General features: G+C 49.3%; 1 long non-coding RNA gene across 1 annotated transcript in view; it reads left to right on the top strand.

Moving 5' to 3' along the window:
- Window positions 1-6510: 6510 nt before the first annotated feature.
- LOC143962977 (uncharacterized) overlaps window positions 6511-16552 on the top strand; it is a 45406-nt gene continuing 35364 nt past the window's right edge. Inside the window, exon 1 of the long non-coding RNA XR_013270851.1 lies at window positions 6511-6743. This is a non-coding gene — a long non-coding RNA (uncharacterized LOC143962977). The remainder of the gene's footprint in view (window positions 6744-16552) is intronic.

Here is a 16552-nt window from a genome sequence, read left to right as displayed (position 1 = left end):
GTGCCACCCAGCAGTGCCCACAGTGCCACCCAGCAGTGCCCACAATCTGCCTCAAAGGTGCTGCACCCCAGCGCCACATATCCGTGCCCATCAGTGTCATCTACCAGTGCCCAGCAGTGCCACCTATCAGAGCCACCTATCAGTGCCACCTATCAGTGCCCATCAGTCCCATCTATCAGTGGTACCTATCAGTGCCCATCTGTGCCACCCATCCGTGCCATCTTATCTGTGCCCATCTTTGCCCATCAGTGCCGCCTTATCTGTGCCCATCGGTGCCGCCTTATCTGTGCCTATTAGTGCCGCTTTAACTATGCCTATCAGTGCCCACCAGTGCAGCCTATCAGTGCCCACCAATGCAGCCCATCAGTGCCCACCAGTGCAGCCCATCAGTGCCCACCAGTGCAGCCCATCAGTGCCCACCAGTGCAGCCCATTAGTGCCCACCAGTGCAGCCTATCAGTGCCGCCTCATCAGCGCACTTCAATGAAGGAGAAAAATGACCCGTTTGCAAAATTTTATAACAAACTATTAAACATGATTTTTTATGCATCTTTTTTTGTTTGTTTAGCAAAAAATAAAACTCCGAGCTGTAATTAAATACCACCAAAAGAAAGCTCTATTTGTGGGGAAAAAAATGATAAAAATTTCATTTGGGTACAGTGTTGTATGCCCGCGCAATAGTCATTCAAAGTGCATCATCGCTGAAAGCTGAAAATTGGTCTGGGACTGAGGGGGGTTTAAGTGCCCAGTAAGCAAGTGGTTAAAGGACAGGGATTCTTCTACTGGGATGATGGTTGCTTTATTCAACCTGGAAACAGGATGGTCCACCACTGGTGGGGTAGTCCACTTTTTAAAGAGTTTCTTCAAAGGCGTAGCATACTGAGAAACATTTAGGAATCACAAATGGTGACTTTCATTGTTTCCATTCCTTATAGGTGAATCTTTCAAAATAAGGCAGATGAGGAAACACCTTTGTTGTGTGAGGTGACTTATGCCTCCTACACACGATCAAACAATCCGGTGGAAAATTCCGGCGGACTCAAGTGCGCTGGACAATCCCCCCGTGTGTAGGCTCCGGCGGACTTTTTTTTTACCCAAAAGTCTGGCAGACTTAGAAAGTAGTTTTGCACTCCAATCTTTCCGTCGGACTCGCATTTTGGCGGACAATCCGGCCGGGTGTGTGCCAGTCCGCCGTACTTTTGAAATGAGCGGACTTTTCCAGCGCGGAGAAAAGTCCGCTCATTTTGAGCGTGTCTCCAGGTAGCCGGGGCCAGCGAAGGAGGCGTCACTGGCCCCGTCACCTGGTATGGACTTAAAGGGGAATCCCTATGCCGAAAAATCGGTGTGGGGGTAACCCCTAGGTCCATATCAGACCCTTATCCGAGCACGCTACCCAGCCGGCCAGGAAAGGGGGGGACGAGCGAGCGCCCCCCCCCTCCTGAGCCATACCAGGCCACGTGCCCCCCACCCCAAAGCACCTTGTCCCCATGTTGATGAGGACAAGGGCTTCTTCCCGACAACCCTGGCCATTGGTTGACAGGGTCTGCGGGCGGGGGGCTTATCGGAAACCGGGAGTCCCCTTTAATAAGGGGGCCCCCGGATACCGCCCCCCCCCAACCCTATGTGGATGAGTATGGGGTACAATGTACCCCTACCCATTCACCTGTGAAAAAAGTAAAAAAATAAATAAAAACACAACACACAAGGGTTAAAATAGTTTATTGCACAGCTCCAGGGGTCTTCTGTCCGTCTTTGGGGGGGTCTTCTCGCCGGACTCCTCCGCTATCTTCTGCTAGCTCTTTTACTAGCGGAGGAGCCCGACATTCTTCTTCGCTGCCCTGTTCTTCCAACTTCGGGGTCTTGTCCCCCTCTTCGGGGGTCTTGTCCCCCTCTTAGGTTCTTCTTGCTGGGCCACCGTGCCTTCTTCTAGCTCTTTTACAGGCGGTGGCATGGTCTTCTATCGCCGTCTTCTGTTCTTCTCTTCAAATGTTGCCTCGTCGCTGCCTCCGCTCACAATGGCAGGGACGCGGCGCGCGGCGACTTGTATAGGGACAGCGCCGGATGATGTCCCTGCCCATTATGATGTCACAGTCCCAGAGGATGCTGGGACTGTGACATCATGAGCCTGGTACGGCTCAGGAGGAGGGGGGGGGGGGGCGCTCGCTCGTCTCCCCCCCCCCTTCCTGGCCGGGTAGCGTGCTCGGATAAGGGTCTGATATGGACCTGGGGGGGACCATCACGCCGATTTTTTGGCGTAGGGATTCCCCTTTAAGTCCATACCAGGTGACGGGGCCAGCGACACCTCCTTCGCTGGCCCCGGGTACCTGGAGACGCACTCAAAATGAGCGGACTTTCCACCGCGTGTGCGGGCGAGTCCGTTCATTTCAAAAGTACAGCGGATAGTCCGGCGGATTTAGTACGCTGTATTAGTCCTCTGAAAAAGTGCCGTGTGTGGGCAAGTAGCTCGTTCGGAAAGTCTGGCGGGAAGTCCGCCGGATAGTCCGCTATGTGTGTACGCGGCATTATGCATATCAAAAGACACAGCCACATCTGTGGCCCTGTTAGCCGCATCCTTCATCTTTAGAGTGTCCATCACCGCAGTAACAATTGCATCCACCGGCGCTTTTTCACTTACTGCTGAGACCGCAGTGGACTCATCCTCACTATCGGATGGGTCAGGGGGAAAGATATTAAACCCCCCTGGACAGGCTACGTTCCAGCTGCATCAAGCCCAGAATTAGATGAGACAGACTCAGCAGAGGAAGGCTGGGGATGCTTCCTCCTGGGTCTTTGCCCACACACTACTTCCAGCAGGGATACCAATTACTCAAAGACCGCTGTCAGCGCAACCATGGAAAGCTGGGGTTTCGGGGGACCTGTTACCTCCATGAGGGGATCAGTGGGTGAGAGGTGACCCTGAGGCTCCATAGGAAAGAAGACCCTGTAGTACAAAAGGAAAAGGATAGTCCGCTACGTGTGTACACGGCATTATGCATATCAAAAGACACAGCCACATCTGTGGCCCTGTTAGCTGCATCCTTCATCTTTAGAGTGTCCATCACCGCAGTAACAATTGCATCCACCGGCGCTTTTTCACTTACTGCCGAGACCGCAGTGGACTCATCCTCACTATCGGATGGGTCAGGGATGTGATCATGAGGCTCCATAGGAAAGAAGACCCTGTAGTACAAAAGGGATCTTGGGCACACGAATGGCCAGGGTACCTATTCAGCAGAGGGGAAGATACACAAGGACCCCCAAAGACTCACCCTCCCAGCCAGGAAGAGTGCCGTAATTTGGACCCAGCAAACACCAGTGGTCGGCGCCCATTTCATCCATCCCGGGCAGGAAGAGGAAGAGCCCTGGCATCTCCACGATGCTCCAGCTGTCTGCTTAGACTAAGGGAAAATAGCCGCCGGCCAGCAGCCAAACCAAGGGAAAATGGCTGCCGTGATGTCATCGGACCGCCCAAACATGGCCACCAGTCATTTGACATGCTGAAGCATGCTGCCAGGATCCTCTCTGTGCCTTCAACAAATCGCTGCACCCTCTGCAAGGGGACCCCCCTCTAAAAAGGTACCATAAGCCACCAGGCCAGGTGAACATTTAAAGGGATACCGCTGTACACTCTGCACCGCTGCACTCTCAGCACTGGGACCCCCCAAACTTCACACTACCTCACACTACACACGCAGCAGGGCATGCTCCTAGGGGTCTCCGCTGCACTCTCTGCACTGGAAACCCCCCATATTGCAATGGCTGACACACACCACTCAGAAGGGCAATGGCGGGGGAGACCCGCAGGGGTCCCTGCTGCCTGCCCTGAAATTTCCATGGGGGGAGGGGGAAGCCCAGCTCAAGGGTCTTTAGGATGGGAGGAGGCATCCTGTAGGCAGGTCCGACCATCCCTGGAGGGTACACGCGTCCACCCCAAACTGCACAAAGGAGGAGAAGGGAACCATACTTACGATCCATGGTGTGGATCACCCTCAAGACAGAACTCCTCACCAACGAAGTGGGGGCTATTGGCAAAGGGACCGCTGTACCTCGGACCAGAGCGCGTTCGTATGCGACCCTGCGAGATGTTTATCTCGCAGGCCAGCCCTGGCATGGTACTACTACTACAGTGATCCCACAGGTAAGCAAGTGACACGGGATCCCTGAGGGTGTGGAGTCTAATGGCCAGCCCGTATTCTGCCAGGGACCCCCTCACGAGGGTTTGGGCTTAGCTGCGTGCTGACCCCAGGTGACGACCCCCGGGTTCAACCCTGCTCGCTAGGGGAGTACCAGAAGACACAGTCAGACAAAGATGGATGGATGGATGGATGAAGCAAAGGAGAGCCGGGAAGCAAAACAAGGTCAAGGCAGACTGCAGACAATGTAATCAGGACAAGCCGAGTTGGTACACGAGAGGTCAGTTCACAAGAGGTCAGATTAAAGCAGGTTACACGAAGGGGGCTCAGAAACAAGCATTGCTCAAGCAACCAGAAGCTGATCTGGAAGGAATTTAAATAGAGAAACACATGGGGGGCTGGACAGGATGTAGCAGGAAGGAATGATATAATTAAGCAACAGGTGGAGCCAGTGACACCCATAGCTGAAGAGTGCAGCAGAGCTGAACACAAGCTAGTGGAACAATAGGTGCCAGCCGACCCACACCAGTAAAGGTAAAACACAGATCAGCTCTGCAGCTGATCTATGACAGTACCCCCACCCCGCTCTGTGCTGGGTTATAGTAACTTAACTTTCATGTAAATTGAGAAATATGTTTTTTGACTTTTGTCTAACTTAAACACATTGCTAATATCATTAGCACTGTGTTTATAGTTCAAACGTTGATATTTGCACTGTTTAGCACTAAAAACAGTTATTTTAGGTACTTTTTTTTTTTGCAGTGCCAGTAAAGAATATGGATCTGCTAGTACATTTCATGATTATTATTTTTTTTTGCCAGTAAAACAATTGGTGCCATTTGTAAATTGTCGCTCTGCCAGTAAATTTCACTTCGGGGGGGTTGGCAACACTGCCCGATAACTAAAGCCCCATAGTAACACTGGAGATTGAGTCAGATCGCCAGCAGAAAAGGTATGTATGTATACAGATTTTTTTTTTCTTTACATGGCTAGATAGGTTAGCTTTAGAATGTTGGTGGCTATAGACGCAGGGATTTTAGTTTTAGCATGGACTTCCACTTTAAGGGGGGCTGGACTGTGGAGTTGAAAACGTTCTGACGTCAGTGGGAATAAACAATGCCCCGGCTTTGATGTCAGTGGAAGGAATAGTATCCCCTCATTGGTGTCTGTGGGGGGGATTATGTCCCATTGTTGGTATCAGTGGATAAAAAAACAAAAAAAAAAAAAAAAAAAAACAGGATTTTTAAAACAGCTTACCTGTAAAAATCGTTTTCTTTGCTGTACATCAGGGGACACGAGCCATAGTAGTTACTATGTGGGTTATATGGACCACTGATAGGTGATGGACACTGGCATGCCCCTAAGGCAAGACGTGTACTCCCTATATAACCCCTCCTACAACTGGGATTCCTCAGTTTTGTAGCAAAGCAATACAAGTGTATACCAAGAAGGGAGGGCCCTCTGTGTCCCCTGAAGTACATCAAAGAAAAGGATTTTGCAGGTAAGCCGTTTAAAAAATCCTGTTTTCTTTTCTTACATCAGGGGACACAGAGCCATAGTAGTTACTATGTGGGATGTCCCATAGCAATGGCAACTGAAGGGGAAGGAGACAACTAAAAACAGGATGCCAGAGGACCCATACTGCAGCCTGCAGTATACTGCGCCCACAGGCAATATCTTCATGACCTTTAATATCGATTTGATAAAATCTGTTAAACGTATGAACCGAAGACCAAGTCGCAGCCTTACAGATCTGAGCCATAGAGGCCTGATGATGCACCACCCAATAGACACTAATCGCCCTGGATGAGTGTGCTCTTATAGGGGTGTTGAAAATGATCGCCGAATGGATGCATTGCGATTCCGCCCTTCCCGTTCGGCAATGATGCGGGGAGCCAGAGTAATCGATTATGCATGACATCATTTCGGCTCCTCCCCCTCCCCCCCCCCCCCCATAGCAGTGTCTTTGCACCGATCGGCTGCAGCCTGGCTCTGTTACCCGGCTAATGGATGATTTAACCTTAGCATGCTGCCCCCACCCAGGCTCTCCCCCTCCTCAGGATTCGTAGCTGTGGACACGGGACACCCCTCTCATCTCCCCGATGGGCGGGCGCAGAGCCGCACGGAGCTGTGAGACAGATCACAAGCTGTCATCACATCCGTGGGATAGCAGTGGCGGAACAATCAGGGTTTGCTGAAGTCTAACTTGAGACTGAGCCCTGGAGATCCTGCACTGTGGGGGAGCCATGCAGTGACAGTTTGAGAAAACAGACTGATTTCTCCCATCTGTAGGACAGGAGAATCAGTCTGTACATTTAGAGGCTGGTGGCTGCAGCTGAGCAGAGTGTCTCTGACACCCATCTCACACAGCCCAGAGAAGTTCACTGCCCCTCCCAGTAATGGAGATGAACCATGCATTGATTACAGCTGCCCCTCCTCCTCCTCCTCCCCTCTCTCCCTTTGTCTGCCTGCCCAGCCGTCCACTCTCCTATCCCGAGCTATCAGATGTGAAGGAGAGAGGAGGAAGGGGGGGTGTGCGCGGGAGATATGAAGAACAGTCAGCAGATACACATTCCAAGCTGTGTGAACTTCCAGCCTCCTCCCTGAATGAGTAAGAACTGCATTTTGCATTAAACGATGATAACTGAACTGTCCCTTTCTCTCCCTATCTGTCTCCCTCCCCTGCTCTGTTCTTTCAAGATCCAGTAAGCACTAAGGCACTTATGCAGCCCATATATTGATTGCTTTTTTTTTTGTTTGGTCACTACACTGTAAGAACATATAAAATAAGAAAATTAAGTTCTGCTTGAATTTTTCTTAATGAAAACCGCACGCAGTAATCGGGATGCATCGTGATGCATTGTGGAATCGAATCGAATCGTTGACCTGATAATCGTGATTGAATCGAATCGTGAGGCCAGTGAAGATGCACACCTCTAGTGCTCTAGCATAAGAAGGAAAGTCGAAGCTTGAACAATCATTTGACAAATCAATTTGGAAAATAGTAGATTTTGACACTGCCATTTTGGACCTTCTGGCAGTACAAACAAAACGTGTTTTGCGAACCTGAGCGGTCGCCTTTACATAGACTCTGATCGCTCTTACTACATCAAGGGAATGTAGTGCTTTTTCTTCCCTAGATTGAGGCTCTGGGGAGAAAGAAGCAAAAATAATATGTTGGTTTAGATGAAAAAAAACAGTTACCACTTTTGGTAGGAATTCAGGATGAGACAAAAAAAAAACACCTCTTCCTTATGCATGATCAAATATGGCTCTTTACAAGACAGCGCTGCTAGTTCCGATAATATTTCTGGTTACCATTTCTTCTGCTAGAAGAGTATCTTTCTTGTCAAAAGAACCAAGGCAATCTCTCGTAAAGGTTCAAGCGGCTGATTCAGTAAAGCCGATAAGATCAAATTTAAATCCCAAGGATTTAGAGGTGCTTTGACATGGGGAATAATCCATGTTACCCCCTGAATAAGCTACGCACCAAGATTGGGAAGCAAGAGGCCATTGAAAAACCCTGACAAGGCCGGGATCGGGCTTTTGATAGAAGTCGAGGCCAGCTTTATTTCAGATCCCATATGCAGGAAATCAGAGATCCTGCCTATGACATACTTCCTGGGGTGCCAACCCCTGGATCCACACCAAGAAACATATGCCTTCCAGACTCTATAATAAGTGATTCTAGAAGCCGGCTTCCTGGCATTAATCAAAGTAGACACTACCGAAGGAGATCACCCATGATCTTTTATAGAGTGGGATTCAACAGTCAAACCTGTTACATTTTACGTCTGTAAGGTAGGCTGAAATACCGGACCTTGTGTGAGAAGGTCTGGCTATAATGCCAGAGTCCAAAGGACTCCTACTGCCACCTTTATGATCTTGGTAAATCAAGATCTTCTGGGACCCACTGGGGCCGCCAGAATCACCTCTTTTGTTCCTGTCTAATCCTGCAGAGAAGGCGTGGAAGTAGCAGAACTGGAGGAAATGCATAGATCAGTGAAAACTGATCCCATGGGAAGACTAATGCGCCTGTTCCACCTGCTAGTGGATCCTTTGTTCTTGACACAAAGTTGTCAACTTTGTTGATGAATCTGGACGCGAATAGGTCCATGTCCGGAATACCCAATCTCTGACATATCGCTAGGAAGATGTCAGGGTGAAGAGATCATTCTCCTGGAAATAATTGTTGGTGACTCAATTAGTACGCCTGCCAATTCTCTATCCCTGAAATGAAAATTGCTGATAGGCAAGGAATTTTTTGTTCTGCCCAAGCTAGAACATTATTCACCTCTTTTTGAGCTGCATGACCTCTCGTGCCCCCCTGGTGATTGATGTAAGCTACTGCCGTGGCCTTGTCAGACTGAAACCTGACAGGACAGTCCCGTAGTCTGACCGTCCCAGATTCTAGGGCCAGACATACTGCCCGAATCTTCCAAAAAAATAAAAAATACAGTTGATAGGCAAGGTCCTCTAACCTGGACCATTTCCCCTGGACAGAATCTTCTTCCAGGGCTGCTCCCCAGCCTAGAAGGCTGGCATCTGTTGTTAACACCTTCCAGGATAAAGATTTTCCCTTTTGCTGGATAACAACCACCAATTTAGGCTCTGACTCACGTCAGGAGCCAAGCGTATGGGAAACAAACAAGGCCTGAATCTTTTGATTCCAGACCGACGGTGGTGTTTTAAAGTAGTTTTTGAGTAAAAACTGCACGTAAGGGACGGCCTTGAAGGAGGCCACCATTTCCCCTAAAAATCTCCTGCACAGCCAAATGGAAGGAAATTTCCTTTGTTTTGATATGTTGAATTAGTTCTACAATGGAACGGATTCTCATCTGGGGTAAGAATACCTTCTTCTGTATGGTATCTATAACCAGCCCCCCAAGTACTGTAATTTCCTTGATGGTTTTAAGGAGAATCTTCCTAGGTTGAGTATCCCACCCAGAGATCTCAGGTAGTTATGGCTGTGATCAGACTCAGACTGGTTTTAAACCCGAGACTGAATGATCTATTAAAAGCAGATCTTCTAAATAGGCTAGGACCGTTATGCCCTGAGCCCTTAATCTGGCTAAAGGAGGTGCCAGAATCTTTCAGAACACTTGTGGTGCCGTGGCTAAACCGAATGGCAGGGCCACAACTGAAAAGATCATTTTATATTTCAAAACGCAGAAATTTCTGGTGAGCGGGAAAAATTTGGCACATGGAAATTAACTTTTTTGATATTGAATAAAGCCAAAAAACTCCCCTCCTTGCAGGATGGACACAACCGATCGGATTATGAAAGGATCGGATGTTTAAGTGCCGATTCAGATCTTCGAGATCTAGAATGGGTCTTATCTCTCTGGTTCTGAACTGTGAAAGGTTTGAGCCAAACCCTGTGCCCTATTCCACTAAAGGAACATCTGAAGTCACCGACTGGGATAACAGCTGATCCAGAGGTCAGAGAGACTTCTTTTTCTTTGGATCCTTGGGAAGATTTTTCCCTTAGAAAAAAACGAGGAGATGGAAACTCTCGGAACTCTAGTCGTAACCTAGAGAAAAAAAATTGCAGAAATCCATCTGGCTTGACATTGTTCCTACCAGATCTTGAGAATCGCAGGACCTTTCCCCTCAACCGAACGAGTGGGTGTGCCCCTTCATGAGAGGGCTTTAGCATTCTGCTTTGTGGGCTTTCTGCCCCAAGATCTCTTCTGACCCTGGTGCTGCCCTTGGGGACTTTCCCTTGAACCTGATGTTTGAGGCTGTCGAGACTGCCTAGAGGCAGATGCCACTGGCATAGGAGAGGCAGCACGATTAAAGGAGAAATGTCTGAACCTCTTCTTTACTGGTAAAAGAAAGCTTTCCCCATTAGAGGTCCTTTGGATGTACTTATCCAGATCGTTTCTAAATAGCCGTAACCTCATGAAGGGGAAACAAACTGGCTAAGAGCTTTTTACACGGTGCTTCGGCTGATCAATATTTCAGCCACAGAACTCTGCGAGAATGAACTAGTCCCAGCATAAGCTATAAGGCGTAAATGATAGAGTCTTTCATAGCATCTACTGTGAGACATAGTGCGTCATATACACCAGCCCATTGCCGGGCCTGCTGATCAGGCAGAATTTCAGGTATCTCCACAAACTGTTCCCTAATGGACTGAGATACACCAAGTGCAGCAAGAACCGGCTGCGCTACTGAACTTGCAAAAGACATTGTCTTTAAAAAGAAGTTCCAACTTTTTATTTGTTGGATCCTTTAACATCAGTGCATTATCCACCGGACATGTGAGACTCTTCTCATCGAGTTGATTGCAGCATCAATTGCTGGAACCTCCCATTTTCTTCATAGAAATCCTCTTTGTGGAGAATTTCTTGGGAGGATAATATTGTTTATCCGGATATTCCCATTCAGAATACATAAGCTCTTTTTTAGCCATGCATGAATAGGAAAAAACATCCCCAGATGGGGGAGGTTCTAATGAACCCAATTGGAGGTAAGTACCTCAAGCCTGAGCTGCAGGCAGCAAAAAAGGTTGAGTAAGGGAGTACACAAGCAACCGGTCTTTGTGATGCTACTCCTTGCCTATTAGGATCCTCCGAAGAGGATAAATAAGTATCTTACAAATATTTGGGAAGATCTACCTGATCCCCAGCCTCCTGCACCTCAACAACAGGGTCCTGAGGACTAGATGGGAATCTGCTATGTTTAGCCCCACTATGGAGAGATGACATAGCATTAATCTTTCCAATTTACAAATGGTAGAAGAAAAAAACATTTTGTATGAAATATACAGGAACTGAAGTGTTTTATGCAACAGTTTCCCCTGACGGCTCAATCTGACTAGCCGTATCCCTCTCAGAGGAGGATGTCATTCTTTTGGAACTGGATTCAGTTTATAGTGAAAAAACCCACTGACCCTTTTAGAGAAGTTCCTGGTCCCATTACCATTCATAGCCTGAAGCATAAAGCAGAGGCACTATGCAAAAGAATGTACATTGCTAGGCTATAGTTCAGCACCATTAGCTGCTATTAATCCTAGCCTGGTAAAGTATAATGTGTCAAAGGGAAAAAGCCTGTGTTCACTAACCTGAACAAGCCATCCTCCTGCTCTGTCCCTCCATAGCCAGCAGCAGCTTTCACATATACAGCACTAAAATCAACTTCCTACCTGTGTGGCCGGTGTTTAACGCCGTTAGCCCCCCCCCCCCCTCCTTTCACAGGTAAGTGCTTTCCCACACGAGCCGCGTCCTGTCGACAGGCAGGCATGGCGGGGGGGGGGGGGGTAAATCCTCTGCTGAGCGGCCGCGGTCTGTCTCTCCTTTTTTTTAGAAACAAAAAAAGTTAACTAGTTTGGCATCTTATCCCCCAAAGGGGAAAAAAACTATTTTGGGGGCAGAGGAAGAGAAGCAGACCCCCCTTGCCGGAGGAAAGGAGAATGAAGGCTTCTGTGCTGTTTTCAGGATGGTGAGGGCTCACTACAGCCCCCCATGGTGACACATAGGCATGACAACATTATACATACCCACAATCCTGGACCTGTGACAGCACCCTGCCAGTAAAAACTTTATGGCCTTACTACCAAAAAGTACAGGATCCCAGGGTCCAGCTCTCTAAAGAAACCTAATTTCTTCGGACATGAAGCCCGGGTACCATTCATTTAGCCCATGAAAATACATCAGAACCGGTCTGGTCAGCATAGCTAGCCTCAGCAAGGATTGCTTCTAGTGGAGCTCAGCACAGCATATCTTTACTCGTGACCAACACCTCAGACACTGACAAAAAAAACTGAGGACTCCCAGTTGTGGGAGTGGTTATATAGGGAGTATTACCCATCAGTGGTCCATATAACCCACATAGTAACTACTATGGCTCCGTGTCCCCTGATGTAAGAAATTAAATAGCTCCCTATGGCCAGATAAAAACCAAAGTGCCGCATTTGGTCCCTGGGCCACAGTTTGGAGACCACTGGTTTAGAAGCTAAACCAAGTTAAGCTGCATGCACCTATGCATGTTTTCTAGCTCTCTAGTAATGCATCTTCAACAACCAACCCAGCAAAGACGATAAACATTAGGTAAAGATCACTAGAAGGGGGCGTGGCCTGGACTGCTTGAGGACACCTTTTATCGGAGCTCCAGTCTTTATCCCGGCTAGCTGAGGCAATTTTGGTCTCACTCCACCCCACCAGGCACGGCATATACCCCAAGAGGAGGAAGACCAAGTGGAAATCTAAAGTGCAGAGGGCAAGCAACAGCGGCGGCAATATCGCACAACTCCTCACACAGCCCCGACCTGTGTCCCCCGCTGCCAAGATGGCGGACCCATGCGCAGCGGTGGAATCATCTTGAGGTCTGGATGACCGCCCGACGTCCCCCGCAACATCGATGGAGTCAGACTCCTTCACAGACACTCCAGCGGCCCTGCAAACAGGAACGAAAACACCGCTGGCCTCACTGCGGGACACTAGCAGTGATGCAGAACTGTGGGCATTGTTAAAAGCCCTTCCAACTAAAAAATACATTGAATCCCTTATAACACGGGTTGAAACACAGCACCGCAAGGAGATGCAGGAGGTAAGAGGGGAACTACAGACACTATCCACTAGAATGTCAGCAGGGGAGACCACAGTGTCAGAACTGGAACAAAGAGTTGCAGATTTGGAATCTTTACAGGGGGCACATGTGGATGCAGCAACTATGCTCCAGTTACATATGAAGAAAATGGAGGATAGAAGTAGGTGGAACAATCTGTGCCTAAGGCAACAGGCCCTGAGGACCTTGCTGCTACAGCAGCAGACATTTTCCATAAGCTCGCAGGTGCTGCACTCCCCCAAAGATTAGAATTTGACCGCTTTCATAGAGCGCTTGGCCCGCGTTCAGTAGATCCCAACAGGCCAAGAGACGTTATTTGCCCCCTGCATCATTACTCCCATAAAGAAAGCATAATGCGCAAGGCATGGGAGGCCGGAGAGGTGGACTTTTATGGCATATGAATCAAAATTTTGCCAGATGTCTCTTGGGCTACACTGCAGAGAAAAGCAATGCTCCGCCCAGTGCTGGATTTAGCCCGTCAACATGCAGCTACCCATCGCTGGGGATATCCTCTGTCCGTCTTCTTTAAGAAAGACCAACACATCTTTACCCTCAGCTCCCCCAGGGCCCTACCGTCCCTCTTTGCGTTCCTAAGAGCACCTCCTGTCACAGTACAGAACTAGCTTCTCTTCATCCCACAACAAGGGCCGCAGAGACAGTGCCGGAGATCCAGAGCACCCACGCCAGATGGCAAACGTGAGTCCTGAAGAGAACTTCTTTTACCCGAAGTTCAAGGCTGATGGAGAATGGTGGACTTGGATTGCTTGGGAGAATTTTCAAGAATTGATGTGCAGAAGAGAACCTTTGCCCAAAGGTAACCAAAAATCTTTTTTCCCTAGATGACAATAACATTTGCCATGGAACAATCTCCTCCCATTGCATAGCAGCCCCCGGGATTTATCCTGGCGACTTTTGTGGCAGAGAACCTGAGGGGCCAGGTCTTGACCCTTTGTCCATGTTCTCCTCCTCCCCCTGTGACGTCCCTGCCGCATGCGGACCTCAAATTATCCCTTGGGGGCCGGCCGGGACGTTGTGGGATGTTTCGGGTAGACACTATACAATGATGGCCGAGAATGGATTTACTACCCTTACCCCCTTGGGACTGCCGCATAGGGGTAGCCCCCCATTTATTACACAGACAACACCAGAAGGATGGGTCACCGAAACCCACACACATTGAAGCTGAGATCGTGGAGAGGTCTCAGGGGTACGGCTGTACACGAGAGGCTGTACACGAGAAAGGCAAGGGTCCCACAGGGGAAAGAAGACTATGCTCCGATCCAGTGTGGCTGGATGGTGTGGGGGTGGGAACGGGGAGCCCGACCCACTATTTGTTAAGGGGGGGAGCTGATCCCTTACTCCTGGGTCTCCTCTGCCCAAGTTGGGAAAGTGTTGTTGCCGTGTTATGCCTTTTTTTTTTTCAAATAACAGTTTATTTATTTTTCATGGTCGTATAACAAAAGTAATAGTACAGGCATACAGCAAGAGCAGTATGGCTCCCAAAATATGAGGGGCCCACTGCAAAGAGACAGTGCAAAATAACACAGTATTGGGAGGTGCAGTGAAATCAGGCAATGCGACCAAGGGTGCAGAGCGGGACGAAAGACACCAAGAGTCAGTTATCCGTGCTGGAAACCAAGAGGCCACCCAGGGTCTGCTGCTTAGCTCATATGCCAAATTTAAGACAGGACAAGGACCATCAACAGCATGAACAAAAAAGGTGGAAGAGAGGAGAAGGGAGAGAAGCAAAGAAAAAGAAAGAGAAAAAGAAAAGGAGATAGAACGCCAGCGGTCTACATCACCACATCCATACCGGTTCGCCATCAATCCTCCAGCAGCCGCCATCTCCCCCAGACCAGGTCATGCTCCTCAAGCCTATCCCTCACCCTGGCAGTCATTTTCTCCATGAGCTCAACATCCTTGATCCTGGAGTATAAGGCCTCCCTAGACGGGGGGCAATGGATTTTTACAGTTTAGGGCTATCAGGCAACGGGCCGCTGTCAGGACATGTCTAAGGAGCTTCCGGCCCGGCCTGGCCAGTGCGGGTTGGGACAAGCCTAGTAAGAAAAATCTAGGGGAGTGGGGCACTGAGACGTCAAATAAACGCTGGAGCAGCCTTCGGGTCATGAGCCAGTATGGGGCAATCAGGGGACAGGCCCAGTAAATGTGGAACAGGGAGCCCTGCTCCTTCAGGCATCGCCATCAGCGGTCTGAGGTGGAGGGGTATATTTTGTGGAGTATGTCCGGGGTCTGATACCAGAAAGAGAGGATTTTGTAGGAGTTCTCTTTGTACAATGTGCACAGAGAGGACTTGGCCGCCTGGCCCCACACCCCCTGCCAAGTCTCAAGGGGGAGCTCCTCACCCAATTCCCTCTCCCAGCGTCTCATGTAGGAATGTTTACCCCTCGTTGGAAAGTGGTGTGTGTTAAGGATGCGATAGATGTCTGAGATCAACCCTCTGCGATTCCTTCCTTCCAGAATTATCTGCTCAAAAGGAGAGGGTGGGGAAAACCGTAGGTGAGGGGCCATAGATTGTGCAAAATGTCGAATTTGTAAGTAGCTGTAAAACGTCTGTCGGGGGGAGGTCATGCTTAGCCTGGAGCTTCGAGAAAGTCAACAGCTTTCTCGTTCTGGGGTCCACCAGGTGCCCTAAATGAAACAGGTCGCGCGAAGCCCAGGGCCAGGACATCCGGTGGGTCAGGCCAGCCGGCAACTTCGGGATGCATAGAAAGGAGGTCAATAGGGAGAACTCTGAATGGAGACTGTGTTTGCGGGAGAGCTTCCGCCAGAGCAGACGGAGTCGGGCCATCTGCCCTAGTAGCCGACCCGAGTCTATCTCAACACTCGCCCCCCCATAAGAAACTGTTCAGGTGTACTGGAGCTAACCAGATTTTTTCAATCTCTGACCATCTATTATATGATCTCTGCGCGAACCAGGAGGCTATGGCCCGTAGCGGAGTGGCCTGGTAGTAGCGAACCAAATCAGAGAACGCCAAGCCGCCGTCTGAGCGTCATGTTATGCCTTTAATTGAATGTACTCCAATACCTAGAACCCTAGGCTATACTATAGTGTTAATCTCTGACCCACATGGGCAGCTAACTGGGACCAGCTGACAGTTAGGAATGTTAGAAATGATGTGGATGCCGGTTGGTCTTGCTAGGCCGCTTTCGTCCGGATGTCTCCGACAGGAGTCCAGCCATGGAGTGACCTGGGTTTCGTGTAGACCCCCCTCCTCGTGGTTTTGGGGGAGGGGATTGGTACGAGTCTGATCGGAGACTGATGGTGGGGTGGGTGGAACCTCGTTATGGGGGGTAACACCGCAGTCAAACTGCAGATCGCGCGGTTGAGGTGGACGGGCTGAGGCGGGAGCACCACCTTGCGGCTTAGACCAGTCACTTTCTCCAATAGGCCAGCGCCACTCTAGTCCAGGAACGGACAAGTCGTGCACATGCAAGCGTGTTACTTGCTAAGATTAGTGGTTCTACTGTCCCCCAACACCCCCAGTTCCGTTGGGGTTTTTTTTTTAGTTTCCTTTGCTCTTAGCCTTTTTTTTTTTTTTGTGGCTTTTCAGCCACTGTTAAACACCTTTTCTACGGTGACATAGCGACAGCCAAGGAAAAGACACCAGAGACGAGGCTTTACGAGTGGACACCTCGCTATATTTTTCTATCCATATCCTCTGCCATCCCTCCCGTTTTTTTCCCCTACTAGTTCCCCCCCCCCCCTTTGTATTCCAAGGTAGCCCTGGTTGATGATGGACGGCCTAAAAGTGTACCCTTAATGCAAAAGGCCTAAATATACCAGAGAAACTACGCATGCTCATGAATGACTTAAGACAGGCAAGAGTA

The sequence above is a fragment of the Lithobates pipiens genome, unplaced genomic scaffold (assembly GCF_037356315.1).
Source record: "Lithobates pipiens isolate NorthernLeopardFrog02 unplaced genomic scaffold, aLitPip1_a1.2 Scaffold_8, whole genome shotgun sequence".
NCBI lineage: Eukaryota > Metazoa > Chordata > Amphibia > Anura > Ranidae > Lithobates > Lithobates pipiens.
This window is presented reverse-complemented; position numbering and strand designations above follow the sequence as displayed.